This window comes from Ictalurus furcatus, chromosome 29 (assembly GCF_023375685.1).
Source record: "Ictalurus furcatus strain D&B chromosome 29, Billie_1.0, whole genome shotgun sequence".
NCBI classification, from domain to species: domain Eukaryota; kingdom Metazoa; phylum Chordata; class Actinopteri; order Siluriformes; family Ictaluridae; genus Ictalurus; species Ictalurus furcatus.
In genome coordinates this window covers 10,560,622-10,580,652 of record NC_071283.1, presented here as the reverse complement: position 1 = coordinate 10,580,652, position 20,031 = coordinate 10,560,622, and the positions used below count along the sequence as shown (strand labels likewise).

Below are 20,031 nucleotides of genomic sequence, written 5' to 3'. Positions count from 1 at the left end.
TTTATTTACTGTTGTCATTGTGAGCGGCCACGTTGACATGAGGTTGAGGTGGATTTTTCCTTCAAGGCAGATCGGCTCTAGTTTCAGGAAGCTGTACAGAAGTCACACGTTGCTCTGTAAACTTCGGGTAACTGAATGTGGTTCATTTGGTTTGAACTGAGAAAGCTGAGCAAGCTTCATGCTCCAGCCCTGTGTCTCATGAACACGTGTACACACATGTAGAGAAATGCACACATATGGACGTACGCACGCAGTCTCACACACGTCAATTTAACACCCTATCTGTCAACTTCATATCTGTAACACGCAAAGAACAAAAACTCAAGTTGTAAAATTTCAACACTTTCTGTCTAAATTTACATGCTTTTTTTAAAGACTTGGCTCCCCCACACACTGCACCAGTCTTTTTATGGCTCTTCTTTGTGTGCTGATGGAGAGGCACTGCAGTAATCGTGTGTGTGTGTGTGTGTGTGTGTGTGTGAGTGTGATTGTGAGTGTATAACAAAGCCCCCGCCTCTGTGCTGCAGGGAGGTGGGCGGACACACTCGATTATAGCCCTCAGAAAGAGGCAGAGGGTTAACAGACAGAAAGTAGAGGGAGATGGAGACACACAAAAGAGAATATGTATTAGTCCAAGCGCTGATGGTTTTGCTCCGATCACCTTGTTAGCTAGAACACGTGCTTTCTTCCAGGCTGCAGTTTGTGCGGTTACTCGATGCTGATTGCTGTTCACTCGCTAATTAAGCTGTGTGGTCATGCTTATAATAACTACGCTCATCTGCTCTGTGCTCGTTCTTTTTGATATACGATCTTCATTTACAACATTAATTCACAATTAATCACACTGCAAGACCTTGACTCTATGTGTGTACTGCATTGAGCTCCATATACACCTTTTTACAGTTAAACCATTTCAATATAGTAGAAAATAAGAAGTGGCACACTTTCTGGAGGAGACCATGGTGTATCCTGAGGTGATAAACCAAAACTGCAAACACTATCGTTAGAGGGAATCTACGACGGCCATTACGCAAAGACTTCCCCAACAGTGCATCTGAACCTTTATGCAATATAGTGTATGCATAAAAAGCAATATCTTGAAAATCTACACTATAGAACTGGGGTCATCAACTCGGTTCAGATGTAAACCCAGCAAATTATTTCACTGGACTGAAACACGGACTGTAAAAAAAAAATTCTATAGCAGAACCAATAAAGGTAAATTATTTAGCTTGAGGCAACTCATCGGACCAGAAACTAGCTACAGAGGTGTTAGAAAGGGAAGGGTTTTTCATATTTAGTCTTTCTGGACTGATTAGTGAAAAATCTGTTCAGAGTAGAAGTGTGCATCAGGAACAAAAAGTTGCAGAGGCAGGCAGTTTTGATTTTAATACAGCTTGTGACACAAAGAAAAGCCATGTTCGTTAACATAGGATGTTATGTAAGGGTTGCTTGCTTGGCTCTGCACATTCAATTATTCATCTTCAATAACTGCTTTATCCATGTCATAGAATTCCTAATTTGTTTATATTCTGAGAAATAGTTTATTAGAAATATACAGGGTGTCCCAAAAGCCTCCATACATTACAGGAGAAATGAACACTTTTGAGCTAAATGTCTTACAAAATGTTTCATACTCCGTATACATATATTATATATATATATATATATATATATATATATATATATATATATATATATATATATATATATACACACAAACACACACGTGTATATATGTATATATGTATATACAGTATCTCACAAAAGTGAGTACACCCCTCACATTTTTGTAAATATTTGATTATAACTTTTAATGTGACAACACTGAAGAAATGACACTTTGCTGCAATGTAAAGTAGTGAGTGTACAGCTTGTGTAACAGTGTAAATTTGCTGTTCCCTCAAAATAACAACACACAGCCATTACTATCTAAACCGCTGGCAACAAATGTGAGTACACCCCTAAGTGAAAATGTCCAAATTGGGCCCAAAGTGTCAATATTTTCTGTGGCCACCATTATTTTCCAGCACTGCCTTAACCCTCTTGGGCATGGAGTTCACCAGAGCTTCACAGGTTGCCACTTGAATCCTCTTCCACTCCTCCATGATGACATCACGGAGCTGGTAGATGTTAGAGACCTTGTGCTCCTCCACCTTCCGTTTGAGGATGCCCCACAGAGGCTCAATAGGGTTTAGGTCTGGAGACATGCTTGGCCAGTCCATCACCTTCACCCTCAGCTTCTTTAGCAAGGCAGTGGTCATCTTGGAGGTGTGTTTGGGGTCGTTATCATGCTGGAATACTGCCCTGCGGCCCAGTGTCTGCTTCAGTATGTCACAGTACATGTTGGCATTCATGGTTCCCTCAATGAACTGTAGCTCCCCAGTGCCGGCAGCACTCATGCAGCCCCAGACCATGACACTCCCACCACCATGCTTGACTGTAGGCAGGACACACTGGTCTTTGTATTCCTCACCTGGTTGCCACCACACACGCTTGACACCATCTGAACCAAATAAGTTTATCTTAGTCTCAACAGACCACAGGACATGGTTCCAGTAATCCATGTCCTTAGTCTGCTTGTCTTCAGCAAACTGCTTGTGGGCTTTCTTGTGCATCATCTTTAGAAGAGGCTTCCTTCTGGGACGACAGCCATGCAGACCAATTTGATGCAGTGTGCGGCGTATGGTCTGAGCACTGACAGGCTGACCCCCCCACCACTTCAACCTCTGCAGCAATGCTGGCAGCACTCATACGTCTATTTCCCAAACACAACCTCTGGATATGACGCTGAGCACGTGCACTCAACTTCTTTGGTCAACCATGGCGAGGCCTGTTCATAGTGGAACCTGTCCTGTTAAACCGGTGTATGGTCTTGGCCACCGTGCTGCAGCTCAGTGTCAGGGTCTTGGCAATCTTCTTATAACCTAGGCCATCTTTATGTAGAGCAACAATTCTTTTTTTCAGATCCTCAGAGAGTTCTTTGCCATGAGGTGCCATGTTGAACTTCCAGTGACCAGTATGAGGGAGTGTGAGAGCGATGACAACAAATTTAACACACCTGCTCCATATTCACACCTGAGACCTTGTAACACTAACAAGTCACATGACACCGGGGAGGGGAAATGGCTAATTGGGCCCAATTTGGACATTTTCACTTAGGGGTGTACTCATGCAACATGGCAAACACATCACACACAACATTGTTGCTAAACCTATTAACCAATTCAAAAAGACTGGAAGTGTTGCGGACCGATCGAGAAGTGAACGTCCATGAACATCCACTGACGAAAGCACAACCAACGTGGTGCTGGAACACATAGTCCCCTATGTGTGGAGACTTTTGGGACACCCTGTAGTCTGCAGGTACAATCAGAGTAGTGCAGTGGAAGGAATTGGTCAAAATTGGACAAAAGTGGTACCGTGAAGCGCTAGTGCGGAACAAAACATAACCACTTCAAGGTGTCTAATTTATAGACATTAACTAATGATTTATGGTTAAGCACTGAAAGGTAACTGCTATTGGCAGTCACACTGTGCAGCACACTGGGCTTATCTGTACCTTGACCTTTACAAATTTTCGTTCAATACCCCTGATATAGACAAACTGGCAAGTATGTGTGAGTGTGTATGTGTACACTGCACTTGGAAAGGTTCAGGGGTTTGCCCTCTTGTGAGGAAAAATCAATCCGTGTAAATATGGCAGACTAGATGCTATTGAATCTCATGGTGCCAACTTAGCGGACACAAGAGAAATGTTCAGACAATACATGGACACGGCACGTACAGGAGCGTGTTCTTGTCTCTGTAAACATTGCTTCGTCATAGAGTGAACTTGAACTAGACTATGCCTACACCCTCTCAGGTATCGGTCTGTCATGCTGTGTGCATGCACGAGTATGAGACACGGACGAATAGGATCTTTAGGCTGCACAGATGCAAAGCCGCTGTTGCTTGGTGACACAGACATGCTGCTATCGATCCCTCCAGGGTCCTGATAAAGGGAATGTGTATACAGGATTGTGTGTGTGTGTGTGTGTGTGTGTGTGTGTGTGTGCCAAATGGACATCATGGCTAATGATTATTCCATCCCACTGCTCACACTAATGTTATCAGAACGTAAAGCCCAACAGGTTGATTGAATTCCCTATTCGCGTGTAAATGCCATCAGTCTGCTAACAGCCCACAGCAGGCAGACAACCCCGAGGCTTGACTAAATAGCCGTGTCATATACTGCATGATGAAATACACACACACACACACACACACACACACACACACACACACACACTTTTCATCTGAGCCATAAAGTGCTTTTCATTTCATTTCGAGTTTTGCAAGTGAAATGAACCCGGGCAATGATCTTGTGCTGACTGAAGCACTCATATAGGATGTATTTGCCTTGTGGTGGGGATGCAGCAAAGACAAATACTAATTATAGAGCGAATGAGCGAATCAATGATGGCGCTGGGACGACATTGTACACAGTGGCACTGAGAGAGCACAGATATCCGCTTAATTAATGACTGGCACTGTCCCACTCCAGCACACTCACACACGTGTCCAGTCAGTCACTCTTGATTTTACAAAGCCATAATGATTCAAATGTACTGGACTCCATAAAGATGGTTGAGAACTTGGAAATTAGACAACACTCGCAGATTCGTACATTCAGGTGAAAAGGTTTATTACAGACGGATGAATATAGGATAGAAGAATGAGAGCGCTATAGCCCGCTTGTGCTGAACATGTACTCTATATACATATGAAGCGCAGAGCATGATACACTTCTGTGTACCGTTAAGAAGCAGTTCAAACAGGCTTTATTTCAGGGTCTTAGAAAATGTCCAGACGGACCTTGAACAGAAAAACATGTTTGTGTCTCTGCATGGAGATAAACTGTACTGATCTAAGTGACATGACCTTCTTAGGCGTTTATCCTCAGATGAACATGAGCAGAATAAGATTACAAAATAAAATTGAATAATTTCCCTCACATGCTCCAAGTCACTGCATCCCCTCACCCTTCATTATCCAAGGACGTACCCTTAATGCAACACCTAAAACTCTTACTCTTGCACAGCTTCATGAGGAGTCATGGGAGTCCAATCTACATGTATTCTGTGGACACAAAAAAGGCCTGTGATTGTATGCCTCAAAAATGTGTTGTGGAAGGTACTGCAGGAATATGGGGTATCTGGGTTACTACTGTGCAATCCGGTCTCTGTATGAGTGCAATTAGAGTGTCTACATATTTGGGATCAAGTTGAAATTCTTAAAAGTTTAGAGTGGGTGTCGGACTCCATCAGAGGTGTCTTGTTTTCGTTCCTGTTTGTGGTTTTCATCAAGACGTGGCAAGGTTGGACAGGTGTCTGGTACAGGGAGCTAGTCAGCACCTCTAAGTCCAAGCCCGTGATGCTCTTCAAATCGAGAAGAGAGTGTTGATTTGGTTTGGGTACTTTAGAAGAAAGCCCCACAGTTTCCAAATTACACTCCCCACACAACACTTACAGTCTGTGGTGGTGAGGCAGGAGCTCAGTTTGCAGACAAAGCTTTCTGTTGACTAGTCGTATCTACATCCATGTCCTCACCTTATGGTGAGGGCATGAACTGTGGATTGTGACTGAAAGGACAAGGTCATAAGTAGAGGCAGAAATGAGGCTCCTCTGCAGGGTTACTGAATTTACTCTCCATGATAGTGTGAAGAGTTCAGCAGCCTTGTTGCTGCTCCTCTGTATCAAGAAGAGCCAGTTGACATGGTTTGAGATGCTCCACACTTTACAGAAAAGAATTGGTCGCTCCCTTCAGGCACCTGGCATCTTTCTGTTTACTGCTCAAGCTACACCCCCATTCTTCAACATGTGGTCACGAGCTGTGGGTAGTGACGGAAAAAAATATTCGCAAGAAGAGGCAGAAATGAGGGTCTTCTGCAGGGTTGCCGAGTTTGCCCTCTGGGATAAGGTGAGGAGCACAAGAATAAGTGAGAATAGCTTGGAGTAAAGTTGCTGCTCTTCCAAATGGAGAGGATCTAGCTGAGGTGGTTTGAGCACCTTACAAGGATACCCCCTGGTCCAGCTTCTGCTAGAGCTGTGTCAGGTCTGTCCCACTGGACCCAAGATACCAGGGCAGACCTAGGACCTGCTGGAGAAATCTCAGTGTTTGCTTGGGAACATCCAGGGAGGAGCTGAAATCTGTGGCCAGGGATGAAGGCTCAGCCTGCTGCCACGACCCTCCTAATCTCCTACCTGCAATGCATGTCTTTGGACTGGGGAATGAAACTAGAGTACCCGGTGGAAACCCCCAAAGCACAAGGAGAGCATGCAAAGTCTGTGCACACATTCAAGCCCCCAACCACACACGTGTGATGCAAACATGCTAACCACTAAAAGCCACCCTGCTACCCCAACAGTTTATTTATAGCTACGTCGATTATTTTCATTGCAGCCAGTGTGTGAAATTGTGCTTCTTTCACAGTGAATATAAAGTATTTGTACTTGCTGACAGTTGTAAAGTTGATTGAACTGTAGTATACTGCAAGTATGTCTGAAATGAGTCTCTAATTGGCATTGAAAATGCGTCTATAATGACGCCATAAAAACTTATTTTGAAGCTTGTACAGAGTTCCCATGGACTTTAATATTGCACTTGCAGCAGGAAACCTTCATTCTGGCTCTTGAATGAATGACTTTTGGTCATGCCCAGTGGGTTGGCTAGCTATTTGGGATTATGTTTAATGCTTTAAATTCGCACATTCAGGGATACTTGAAGAACACAATGGACAGAATGTGTTCATCCTTCAGTGTGTGTGTGTGTGTGTGTGTGCGTGTGTGTGCAGATTACTGCAACAGCATGTATTAAAACCCTGTTTATGTGTGAGCTTCCTGCTTAAGACTGATCTGGACCTCTGAACATTTCTGCATTTGAGGGGGGCTATTTTAGTCTTACAGTGTGTTTGTGTGTGTGTGTGTGTGTGTGTGTATGTGTGCACGCAAGTGCTTGGGGGCTTTCTACGCCTCTCTCTGCCATATATCTCATGAACACAGAGGAGCTGGCTTTCCCAGATTACACCCGTTCCCCGGAGAAGGAGGTTGACTCAGCATGCAGCTGCATACAGATGTGTTAGAGCATGCATATATGTGTGAGCGAGGATGGGCATTTATTCCATTGGATGATTTCGCAGCAGCAATCAACAAAAGTCCTGACAACGCAGATAGAAACATGTATTTTGCCACATGAGAAGTGCTAGCTTGGGCGTAATTTTTCTGTTCGTTTTTGCTTCCTGTTCTGTATCCTGCTACTTGCAGATTCAACGGCATAACAAATACCGGATGTTGTGTATGTGTGTGAAAACGTGAGAGTGATGGGAACGGGACATTCAAAAGGGTGTACTGTAGAAGGGTAAACTTTGCTGCATTCCTCCAGCATATCTACCATTCATTTCCCAAAAGATAATCAAAAAAGATAGTAAAAGAGTGCTGGAGTAAAAGAGGAAGGCTAAAAATGTGCACAAAGTGAAAATTTTGAGAGAGAGAGGGAGAAACAGTGGCAGATTGCAAGAGAGGCTGACAGAAATGCCTCTTTGTCTGTTATGTTCGAACACTTTCACTTCCTGTGACCCAGTCAATCATTAAACTAGAAATGCAAATGTAAGGTTTTTTTTTTGTTTTTTTGGGGGGGGCGGGTTCAAACAAAATGCTATTTGAAATTAAAAAGTGGTCCAACTTTTTATTTACAGATTTATTCAGCATTGTTTGGAAGAAGTCTCCAATGTCAGAGTTGGTTTTTTTGAAGGTTTCTGCCATGGGAAGATGGCACACTTCATGGTTTTCTCAGTAACACACCAAGCTGAATTTTTTGTCTGTTTAATTTTAAGAGAGCCTGGTGAGGAAGTGGCTGTTTATATCTGCTATAACCATTCTGTACAGGATTTCCAAGAAGCTTGAGGTTTTTTTGCAATTCCACGACATTGTTTTGTGCTGTCTTTCACAGTTATGTTTATTTGGCCTTATAGCTGTACCCATGTTTGACACTCGTGAATCAAAGGGGGCTTTGGCTTATGCGCGTCGTAATGACGTCACGTGACGCGTCTTGGCCCAAATCTGCGGAAAATCTGCGGTAAATTTGAAAAATTGCACGCTCCTGCGAATACTGCAGCGTTTCATTGATTTCGCGTTCATTCCTGCAATCGCAAAATCACAACATCCTGGAGGGACTATAATAACATTATCACAAGAACTAATCTGAATCAGGAGATTCCACAACATTAAAAATGCAACTATAAGAGGATAAAAATTACGACATGGCAAATTGCAGGGGAATAAAACATTCTGTTATTGAATAATAAAAAAAAAATCCACTTCACAGCACATGCTGAAAAGAGAACACACCAGCTATAAAACGGCAGGGCATCATCCTGAAACGTATTCAGCGTACTCAGCAGTGGAACTGACCGTTTCCTGTTTACTAGCCCCTTCAACATGGGTCACAGGTTGAATCCGGCTTCCTGTGTTTTGACTGTGATGGTGCCAGAGATAAAGCCGTGTCTCCATTCAGAGGACCAGGAAAGGAAGGACGGAATCCTAAACATAGCCTGTGACAAGATTTGCATGTTCATCTTGATCTCCGTGCATGTGTACTCCGTTGTAATATATTAAACGGGATCTGACTCACAATGCTCTAGGCTTAATGAAGACGACGCTTTAAACACATAGAATGCCAGGCATTTTTGCGGTTTGGTAAGATTAAACAGAATCCCGCTGCGTGTACATGTTAGCCAATCCTGGAATTTTTTTCCCCGAGGTGATTCAGTCAGTCGCTGAGGCATACTCTTTTCTATAATCGCTTCCCTGAATCATCAACATCCTTTTCAGAAGATGACAAGCAATAGCTAATCAACAGCAGCTTTGAGAAGACATCAGGTTAGCAGATGTGTCATCACGATCATGTGTAAAGTGACCTTACATGCCTTGACTGCATTATGCTTTAATTTCCCCAGTGGAATGTCATGCTCAGCTCTGCTCATCCATATCTAGTGTCTCATTAACATTAAGGTCATGATTTCACCCTGCTGATCAGGGAGACCCTGACCTCTCAGACTTGTGTCATTGTTATTTTCTATCTATAGTACAATCAGTTGGGTGCAGGGATGCGGGGAAGTTATTCTGAGATTCATTTTTTTTTAAGCAGCAGGCTGACTATCATGTTAAATAGCATTTCCCCGATAATAAACTGCTATACAATTTATATCAAATATTTGTTGAGGAAATGATGGCATAGGAGATATCAATGCCATAAAATAAAATAAAAATGAGAAAATGGTGGCATGAACAGATCACATGCATGCACAAAAAAGAATAAAATACAAGCAAATCATGGCACGTGAATAGATGTCATTCATGTTCAAAATAAATAAAATCAAATAAAAACTATTGAGAAAATCATGATGGATGACATTCATGTGCAATGTTTGAGAAGAGCACGACACATATAAAAGTTTTGGCACCCCAGTCAGTCAAAAACTCTTTTTGATCATGAAGAAAAACTTTAAACATCATCATGTATGACTTCTAATTACTGCCCGTGCACAATTTATTGTTATTTGCTGAATAGAAACTTTGTGGACAAAAGTTTGCACCTCCTTCCAGTACCAAGTGAAAGAGCAACACCACACTCTTTTGTCTTTTAGCTTGCTAACATCAGCTGTTTTGTGCTTCACTGCTATCCCGCAGTGCTGTGTTTGTGAATCTCCAACCCAACTGCCCAGTCCCACAGTTTGACTGCATTGATTTAGAAAGCACTACAGTGCCAAAAATATCGAAAACACAAGGTCTTATTGAAGGAGAAGGCTTCTCTGTGTTATAATCAATCAGCAAGCCACTTGTGCAGGTTAGCAGAGTGAGTGTACAAGCTGTCTGCAGGGCTCTGTGTGCATTTCTGATCCAGATAACTTGCGATAATCTGCCTCAGACAGTTGAAACAGCGGAAATGCTTCTCTGTTATGATGCCTCTGACTCTATTTAAGTCATAGAGGAAATCTGGGGCGTCTTTGGCTGTACTACTTTCAAGTACTATGACGTAGGATGAATCTGATCTGGCGTATGATGTATGATGCCTTCGAAAGTTCCCACCAATCTGAATGCCAATTTCTATTACAGGATTGCAAAGGTGACTTGGTTACAAATAGACCACATACAAATTTAAGGAAAGAAAACCAACGTCAAGTGTCTTAGAAAGGATTGAACCAGCATGAGCCATCAGAACATCTTGTGCCTTGGCATCGATTCCACAAGGCTCTGTAATATACCGGAGGATGAACACCATTCGTCCAAAAGATTCCCTATATATAGTCCCTCAGTTGATGTTTTGACGGTGGCAGTGGTGGTGTTGGTAGAGAGCACTGTCTTAAATCTCCCACAGGTGTTGAATTGGGTTGAGATCTGGTCTGTGTGAAGGGCAAAGCAAATGATTTACATCGTTTTCCGCCTCATCAAAACCATTCACTGAGCCTTCATGCCTTGTGGATGGGGGTGGAGTCGCCCTGGAAGAGACCACTCCCACCTGGAGAGAACTATTTCACCATAATATAAAGGTGATCGCTCATATTCACATTATATTGATTTGCAGTGACACTTCTTTCTACAACGGAAGCCAGTAAAAGGTCTCTCACAGTACAACTGTAAAAAGAAAAAAAAAAAAAAACAGTTATTCCTTTAATTTGTCAGGCTTCTATATGTCCGAGTCTTGTTTTCTCCCTGAGAAACTAACCAATCGACTGCAAGAACACTCATTTGACTACATCTCCAGTCTTTCGAAGACTCACTAAATGATGTTCTGCAAGCACAGTCAATCTGTGCGATTAAGCTTGCAGTAATTTCTTTCCTTTGTTAACAGACTACTCTAGCGGTCTGTCTGTCTCTGTGTGTGTACAAGACTCCCAATATTACAGGCTTCTGAGATAAGATTTATTTTCCTTTCTGCCTCATTCTCCCTCCTGGACCAGATAGTGAGCATGGGTGAGTCGGTGAAATTAACTGAGAAATGAGAACTTCATTGATCCAAGAGTGTCATTACTACACTCAAATCTGGGGAAAAATCCAACAATACAGTCTAACAAATAAGACTAAATGACAAGCGTTTATGAAGTAGAACTGTTCAATATGGGAAAGACACTGTACTGCTCTTCATTCACAAATTTCCCCAACACATTAGATATAGGTGTGATCTTGAGTGTGACTGCATAAGTGTTCACCAGTTATTTGTGAACCCCCAAATTCGTTCCAATGCAACCATTTGCCATCAGAAATGATACATTTAAACATAATTAAAGTGTCACATTATTTCAATTTACGTATACCTGTTCCTGAAAGCTCCCACAGTGTGTTCGAGAACATGCCTAAACACAGCATATCATGAAGCCCAACGAGATATCAAAACAAATCCAGGACAAAGTTCTGGAAAAGTATTACCAATCAGGGTTTAGTTGTTAAAAATTAAAATATTCCAAACTTTGAACAGCCCCCCCCCCTCGCAAAATTAAATCCATTATTATATTGCACTATTGAGACTCTGGTTAGAGGAAACCGTCCACATAAAGTGACTCAGTGGCTGGGTTTTTTATGCAATCTCCAGAGAAAAACGCTGGCAGTACTTTGTCATAGGATTCCACCGCTGCGCCAAGTCAGTTCATCAAATTTCTTCCCAGATAGAGCTGTCTTGGTGAACCTTAAGCGCTATTATTCTGAAGTGGAAACGTCTAGGATTAACAACAGATACAAAGCATTAGGCCATGCTTGTCCATGCAAGTTCACGTAGCGTCGAGGCTAAAATTGCCCGCGATCTGTTGCAACACTCACTACCGAGTTCCCAACTGCCTCTGGAAGCAAGGTCAGCACAAGATCTTTACGACATGGGTTTCCATGGCCAAGACTAAGCTCACTACGCACAATACAATACTAAGTGTTGGCTGGAGTGGTGTAAAGCAAATTTCCACTGGACTCTGGAGTGGTGGAAACATGCTCTCTGGAGTGAATCACACTTCACTATCTGGCACTGATGAACAAATCTGGGATTAAGTGGATCCCAAAAGAGCACCTTCCTGAATGAATAGACATCTATAAAGTTAGGTTATATTTTATGAAATATAATGGTTTAGGCTGGTTTTCATGGTTTTGGCTAGACATTCTACACAATTGCATGCTTGCATTTTTGTGGTTTGGGGAAAGCCATTCCTGTTGGTGTGGAAGAACTTGAGTGGTCAGCACAGAGCCCTGACTTCAACCCCAATGAACACCTTTTGGGATTAATTGTATCACCAATTAATTGCCAGGCCTTCTCACATGACGTCAGTGCCTGGCCTCACTAATGCTCTAGCTGTTGAATGGACAAATCCCCCTAGCCATGCACCAAAACATATAGTGGATGGCATACAGTCCATCCATCCCTCTTCAATACCGCTTTATCCTTTTCAGGGTCACGGGGGAACGTGGAGCCTATCCCAGGGGCATCGGGCACAAGGCGGGGTACACAATGCATCACAGGGCATACAGTATAAATCCCAATTAAGTGCATTTCAGTTCCAGGTTGTGACACTAGAAAATGTGGAAAAGTTCCAGGAAAGTATAGTTATGCAAGGCAATATATTGGTGATGTCTAACACATAACTGGTGCTAATGTGCCATTTTGGAAACAGATAGACAACTATACAAGCGCATTTTTAAAAGGCTTCTGAACCATTTTATTATTACCCAGATATTCCCCAACACACCCCAACTGGCTTCATAGCAGTGTATACAGTATAAGCCACATACAGCTTCAATAAATCATTATGAAAACTCCCAGTCTGAGGTCAAGGGTCAAACTCCATTAAAGGGAGATTTCTTCTTCATCTGGATCCCAGGCTTACAGAGAGTTTAGCACAGTCCAAAAAAAAGATTCTCAGAGCTGAAGTTTATAGAAAGGAGAGTGTGTATACAGTAATTGTGAGGGTGTGTGACACTGGAAGGATGCGTACACTCATCACTCATGCGTACACATTCACACCCACACACTCACACACCCCTGCCTGTCCAGCCCTAAAAAGTGTAGAAGCATGATAAGGAGGACGTGCCTCGCTCTGTGGAGGAAGTGAGAGACTCCAGATGCGCTGTGATGAGATCAGGACAATCAAGGCACAACAGAACAAGTCTCTCTCGACCCTCTCGTCCCTGCACTGAAACTCTACACCGCAGTTCTTCTCAGTCCAGACCCATCTGTCCTTTTTCCTCACTCCAAAGAGGACAGGTGTGGAAGCACACAACACAGCTGCTTGGCTCTATTATCTGAGAGCCAGAATGAAAGAAATGTCTGAAGAGTCCAAGATTGAACTGCTCCAGGGTATAGCTTGATGGCTGCAGGGGGGGGGGGTTCTGCTTTGAGACACAGATGGTCCACAGTTCAGCATCACCTCTGTGGGTTTTTTGGTTCCACACAAGCTGTGGCAGATGTGCAACCAGTGGTTTTTGGCAGCAAAATTGACAAAAATACAAAACAGCCCTCAGCGCTATATATATATATATATATATATATATATATATATATATATATATATATATATATATATATATAAATAAAAAACTAACCAAGTTTCAACATGAAGTCAGTGTGTCAGCAAGTCTGGGTATGAGTGATGGATTCCCTGAGTTAAACAACACCAGCTCAGAGTGTTTATTCAACACAGATCATTTAGAGGTAATTCATCACTGGAGATTTTGGTTGTGCACAAATGCTGCATCGTGATGCAATTAAACACCATGCACCATGAGCAGAATCCTGCAAGTTGCATCGCCAAAAGCACAATCATCTAGAGCTTTCATTAGCAAGCAAAACACACACACACACACACACACACACACACACACACACACACACACACACTGAATGGAATTTAATGCATTTATTAATTCTCCGCAATGAATTAAAGCAATGCATACACGCGCGCGCGACTCCGGCGTTCGCTCTTACCTCCAAAGTTTGGAGAAGCCAGTTACAGTCTCGTGCACTGAAAAACTCCAGAGATCAACGGGGTATTAAAGAAAACCGTGTAAGACAACTCCAGCCTTCCTCATTGCCCCTCTTCTAGAGTACTGTTCTAGTGTTGGAGTTTGTAGTGATGTAATATGAGCGTGACAAACCCCGTGCCTCAGTCCACACCGCTCGTGCCTGTTGCTGCTGCGGGTTTTGGAAGCTGCGCCTTCGTTTGTCCTCCGCAGTGCTGCTGCACTTCTCCGCTCCGCCTGCAGAGGTCGCCAAAAACACAGCGCCGCCGCGTGATGTTCAGGGTTGCCAGATTGGGCGACTCTTTTGGAAATGAAAGAAGCTAAAAACAAGCGATAATGGTTAGGATAACTACTGTGCGTCAATGAGACAGGAATCTGATTGGTCCAGACGATGTTGATTCATTTTCTATAACAGCAGCTCTGATAATTATATTATATTAAATTAATATACTTGTTCTGGTATCAGTAGTAGTGGGTAGTATGCTTGCGTCACACCTCCAGAGTTGGAGGCTCGAATCCCACCTCTTCCCTGTGTGCACGAAGAGCCATGTATGTGATTGTTCCCAGCAATGGGTTGGCACCCCTGTCCAGGCTGGACCCAACCTTGTTCCCTGAGTTCACTGGGATAGGCTCCAGGCTCCCTGTGACCGTGTGCTAAAAATGTGGTATGGAAAATGCATGTATGGATAGATTTTTAAAAAGGCTGTTGAGAGTACAACTGCTATAACATAAGTAATAACAGGAATCAGCTTGTCTCGCTGACATTCCACAATATTAAATATAGCAAAAAAAATTTTGAAGTCGATCATGAATAAAATGTAAAATGTAATTGTTGCCAAATTGCTGTAGTATAAAAGGAATAAAACACTTTGGAACATGCTGTTACAGGAAAATAATCAACTTTGTTTTGTGCTGGGAAGCATCATATCATGCCGTTGTTGATTATTTTCCTATAAGAGCATGCTCTGTCGTGTTTTATTCCATATATACAGTATCTCACAAAAGTGAGTACACCCCTCACATTTTTGTAAATATTTGATTATAACTTTTAGTGTGACAACACTGAAGAAATTACACTTTGCTACAATGTAAAGTAGTGAGTGTCCAGCTTGTATAACACTGTAAATTTGCTGTCCCCTCAAAATAACTCAACACACAGCCATTAATGTCTAAACCACTGGCAACAAAAGTGAGTACACCCCTAAGTGAAAATGTCCAAATTGGGCGCAAAGTGTCAATATTTTGTGTGGCCACCATTATTTTCCAGCACTGCCTTAACCCTCTTGGGCATGGAGTTCACCAGAGCTTCACAGGTTGCCACTTGAATCCTGTTCCACTCCTCCATGACGACATCACGGAGCTGGTAGATGTTAGAGACCTTGTGCTCCTCCACCTTCCGTTTGAGGATGCCCCACAGATGCTCAATAGGGTTTAGGTCTGGAGACATGCTTGGCCAGTCCATCACCTTCACCCTCAGCTTCTTTAGCAAGGCAGTGGTCGTCTTGGAGGTGTGTTTGGGGTCGTTATCATGCTGGAATACTGCCCTGCGGCCCAGTGTCTGCTTCAGTATGTCACAGTAAATGTTGGCATTCATGGTTCCCTCAATGAACTGTAGCTCCCCAGTGCCGGCAGCACTCATGCAGACCCAGACCATGACACTCCCACCACCATGCTTGACTGTAGGCAAGACACACTTGTCTTTGTACTCCTCACCTGGTTGCCGCCACACACGCTTGACACCATCTGAACCAAGTAAGTTTATCTTGGTCTCATCAGACCACAGGACATGGTTCCAGTAATCCATGTCCTTAGTCTGCTTGTCTTCAGCAAACTGTTTGCGGGCTTTCTTCACTCAACTTCTTTGGTCGACCATGGCGAGGCCTGTTCTGAGTGGAACCTGTCCTGTTAAACCGCTGTATGGTCTTGGCCACCGCGCTGCAGCTCAGTGTCAGGGTCTTGGCAATCTTCTTATAGCCTAGGCCATCTTTATGTAGAGCAACAATTCTTTTTTTCAGATCCTCAGAGAGTTCTTTGCCATGAGGTGCCATGTTGAACTTCCAGTGACCAGTATGAGGGAGTGTGAGAGCGATGACACCAAATTTAACACACCTGCTCCATATTCACACCTGAGACCTTGTAACACTAACAAGTCACATGACACCAGGGAGGGGAAATGGCTAATTGGGCCCAATTTGGACATTTTCACTTAGGGGTGTACTCACATTTGTTGCCAGCGGTTTAGACATTAATGGCTGTGTGTTGAGTTATTTTGAGGGGACAGCAAATTTACACTGTTACACAAGCTGTACACTCACTACTTTACATTGTAGCAAAGTGTCATTTCTTCAGTGTTGTCACATTAAAAGATATCATCAAATATTTACAAAAATGTGAGGGGTGTACTCACTTTTGTGAGATACTGTATATATATACACACATACACATATAAATATATATACACATATACAAACACACACACACACACACACACACACACACACACACACATATATATATATATATATCACAGATAAGTGGGATATTTCTCAGTTCTCAAATCTAATTGCTCAGAAGGTGATGATTAATTTTCTACAACAGAGGTTCTGACAATAATTCCAGCTGTACTTCAAATGACTGGTGTATATTAAATGTACTTGTTCTAATATTTTAATACCAATGTAACAATATATTTACAGATAAGTGAATGCAATGTGTCTACAGGATGAAAAAAATTCAAGCATAAGTCAAAATCAACAGAACACCAAAAGTGTTTTGTCATGACCCGCTTTATAGACCTGATTTTTGTAAGGACTCTGGAGTCATAACACATCTGTCAGGAGGAATTGGATGAACATTAAAACTGAGAGGATCTAAGAGGAACTGAAATTGCACTGAAATCAGTCAAAAAATGGCTGGGACAGTTATAAAGGCAAATACTGAATACATCATTCATTAGAGAATATTTATCATCAGAAGACTGCCAGTTCAAATCACAAAAATCTCCAATCCTGGCAGCCCAGGAGAGCAGAATTATTCTCTCTGCTGTCAGTCGGAGTGACACTAGAAATTTGTGGGTGTCTGTGAGTGTATATAAGCTCAGTATATGTGGAAAATAGCACTATTCAAATAGCATTACTCTCCGAGTGTGTTCAATTCAATTCAATTCAATTTTATTTGTGTAGTGCTTTTTACAATAGACATTGTCTCAAAGCAGCTTTACAGAAATATATAAACATGGTATACAGATATTAAAAGTGCGAATTTATCCCAACTGAGCGAGCCGGTGGCAACAGTGGCAAGGAAAAACTCCCTAAGATGATAAGAGGAAGAAACCTTAAGAGGAACCAGACTCAGAAGGGAACCAGATTCAGAAGAGAACTCAGAATGAGTAGCAGTTAGATGCAGACGTAACTGCAATCTGGCAACCCTGCAATCTTCTGCTGCTCCAAACATCTGGGCAGGCATGTAAAACTATGTTACTGATACCCAGAAATGCATGTTGGAATGTTTAAGATTAGCTCTGAAAAGCATGAGGAAAAGAGAAGTTTTTTTTTTTTGTTTTTTTTTTTACCATATTTATAATGCTCTGTACAGAAACTGCAGCATCTGTGCCCATCTGAAGCACTCTCTTCCCACTGGGAATTTCCAGTTAATTACAGTTAATATATCTTTTCAATTCAGTTCAATTCAATTGTATTTATATAGCAATTTTAATAATGGCCATTGTCAATTTCCTGAGAGGACATGCCGAAAAAAAACCCTTAAGAGGATCCAGACTCTAAAGGGAACCCATCCTCTTCTGGGTGACAACAGATTATAACTCATTACTGCCCAACACTGAGTGTGTTGAAAGGAACATGAAAATAAGCATCATTAAAGTTTTAATTTTAAGTCACATTGTATCAGACTGAAGTTATCAACTTTTCATACATTGAGACTTGAGTGTAAACTGTTCTTAGCAGTTGCTGTCTTCAGGCTATCCATGTGGGGTCATCCTCTTACAGGCTGGTTCTAGCTAGTCAGGCTACTTCTATCTGGTGAGGCTGGTTCTAGCTGGCCTGTTTTCTGATCCCTGTTCATGCTGGGTCTGGCCTGTCAGGCTGGTTCTAGCTGGCCAGGCTACTTCTAGATTGTCAGATTGGTTCTATCTTTCTAGGATACTTCTAGCAGCCTAAGCTACTTCTCACTGGTCAGGGTGGTTTTGCCTGGGCAGGCTTTTCAGATTTGATTGTATTAGAGGATTTTGGACACCTGACATGCTGGTTCTAGCTGGTTGGGCTGACCAGCCTGGTTCAAGTTCATCAGGCCAGTTCTAGCAAAACAGGTTGGTTTTAGGTGGTCAGGCTGGCTCTAGCTAGAATATTAACTAATTCCTGTTAGGCTTGGTGGCAAATTAGCCAATCAATTACCCCAGTCAAAACCAACTAGATAAAGCTGGGAGATTAGCTAAACTAGCCTAAACCAGCTAAGGCCAGCAAACCATCTTATGCAGGCCTAAGTTTTTTTTTTTAAAGGAATAAGTAGAAAAAGTACAAAAATGTGTAGATCTTTGTTTTGGAGCTCTGTTTAGTCCTTGAGGACACAGCTCTAGTCACATATTTGTCAATGTTGCATTGACCCAATTTAACCAGTAGATGCCGCCAGAAATCTGTGTTTAAAAATGTTATTTATTTAGCTTCTGTATGATGGGAATTAAAGAAATCTTACTATTGGAAGCCGTAAACAAATAAAAATAAATATTATTTATTAACTAATAAATACACTATTCAACAACTAATATTGTTTATTAGTAGCACGTGAAGGTCAGGAAACCTGACATTCTTTATTGTATATTATAGATTCATAATGTTGTATCACTTTTCTCTGGTTTAAGTATTATGTATAAGGGATTATTATTTATTAATGGTATTTACAGTATACATTGTATGCAATATATCTTATGCTGTAACTTGCATACATTCTTTCTATCTCTTTAAACACATTCCTGACCATACTATGATATCATCACGTAATAACCATGAAAGCAAGAAGCCTTCGAATTGTAGGTTTATTCCTAAACCTGTACGTTTGTCAGAATTCTATATTCCACTCATTAAGTCAAGCCCAGCAAAGAATTTAATCTATAAGATACTCTCGGTTACTATGACAACATGTGCTTTAAGACAGACCCAGGGTCTGGCTAACAAACTGTGTTGTTGATTTTCAGGCACTCTTATGAGATTCCAATCACCAGTCTGGCAGGAACCAGTCCAGTTTTGTAAATAGAAAGCCTATTCAATCCCATATAACTGTAGCATATACCATGTCCTGTGTCTGTTACTTTGATGGATACATAATGAAATATTACGTTCACAGACTGATGAACAAGAAGATGAAAGCCATTACGTAATGTGTTTTGCTTCAGAGAGCCCATGAAGTTCCTGCCCCATCAGCCCTACCCATCCATCTGGTTCATGTTAATAGCCTACATTATGAGACGTTATTTCGAGAAGAAAAAAAATCCAACAGATGTGTTGCAAGGTCTAAATTCTCTTCATAATCCACCTTCCCTATTTCTCCGTGTACCTTTTGCGAATTTGGAGTTCTGACTGCATTTATACAAAGTACAGGCAGATGTCACAGATTCAAGGGACTTTAGAGGTCATTATCCTCCCTAGATTATACAGACACAAAATTTTCTGCTATTACAAATGTAAATGAATGCATTTACTTCTACAACACTTTCCCTCTAGTAGCCAAGTCACTCTATGCCATTAGTCATCCATCGTAATTGACTCAGGGGGTGCTTATCATTTCTTTAATTGCACTTCTTCACTACTCAGCATCTCCCTCTAATGATGCAAAGACAAGAAAACAATGACAGAGAAAATTATTATTTTATTTTACGAACTGACAGTCTAAAAAGTCAGGAAGGCAAAACAGTAGTTACAATTTTTTTTTTTTAAATTAAACAACATTTCTTTCTTTCTTCCTTACGTTTTCATTTCTAGGTGTAGGT

General features: G+C 41.8%; 1 protein-coding gene across 4 annotated transcripts in view; it reads right to left on the bottom strand.

Annotated features, from left to right (window-relative positions):
• Positions 1 to 14,247, bottom strand: part of LOC128604189 (RAS guanyl-releasing protein 2-like) — a 54,623-nt gene extending 40,376 nt beyond the window's left edge. For all 4 annotated transcript variants that reach the window (XM_053619091.1, XM_053619090.1, XM_053619089.1 and 1 more), the window contains exon 1: positions 13,999 to 14,247. The gene's annotated coding sequence lies outside the window, so the exon portion shown is untranslated. The remainder of the gene's footprint in view (positions 1 to 13,998) is intronic.
• Between the last annotated feature and the right edge of the window lie 5,784 nt (positions 14,248 to 20,031).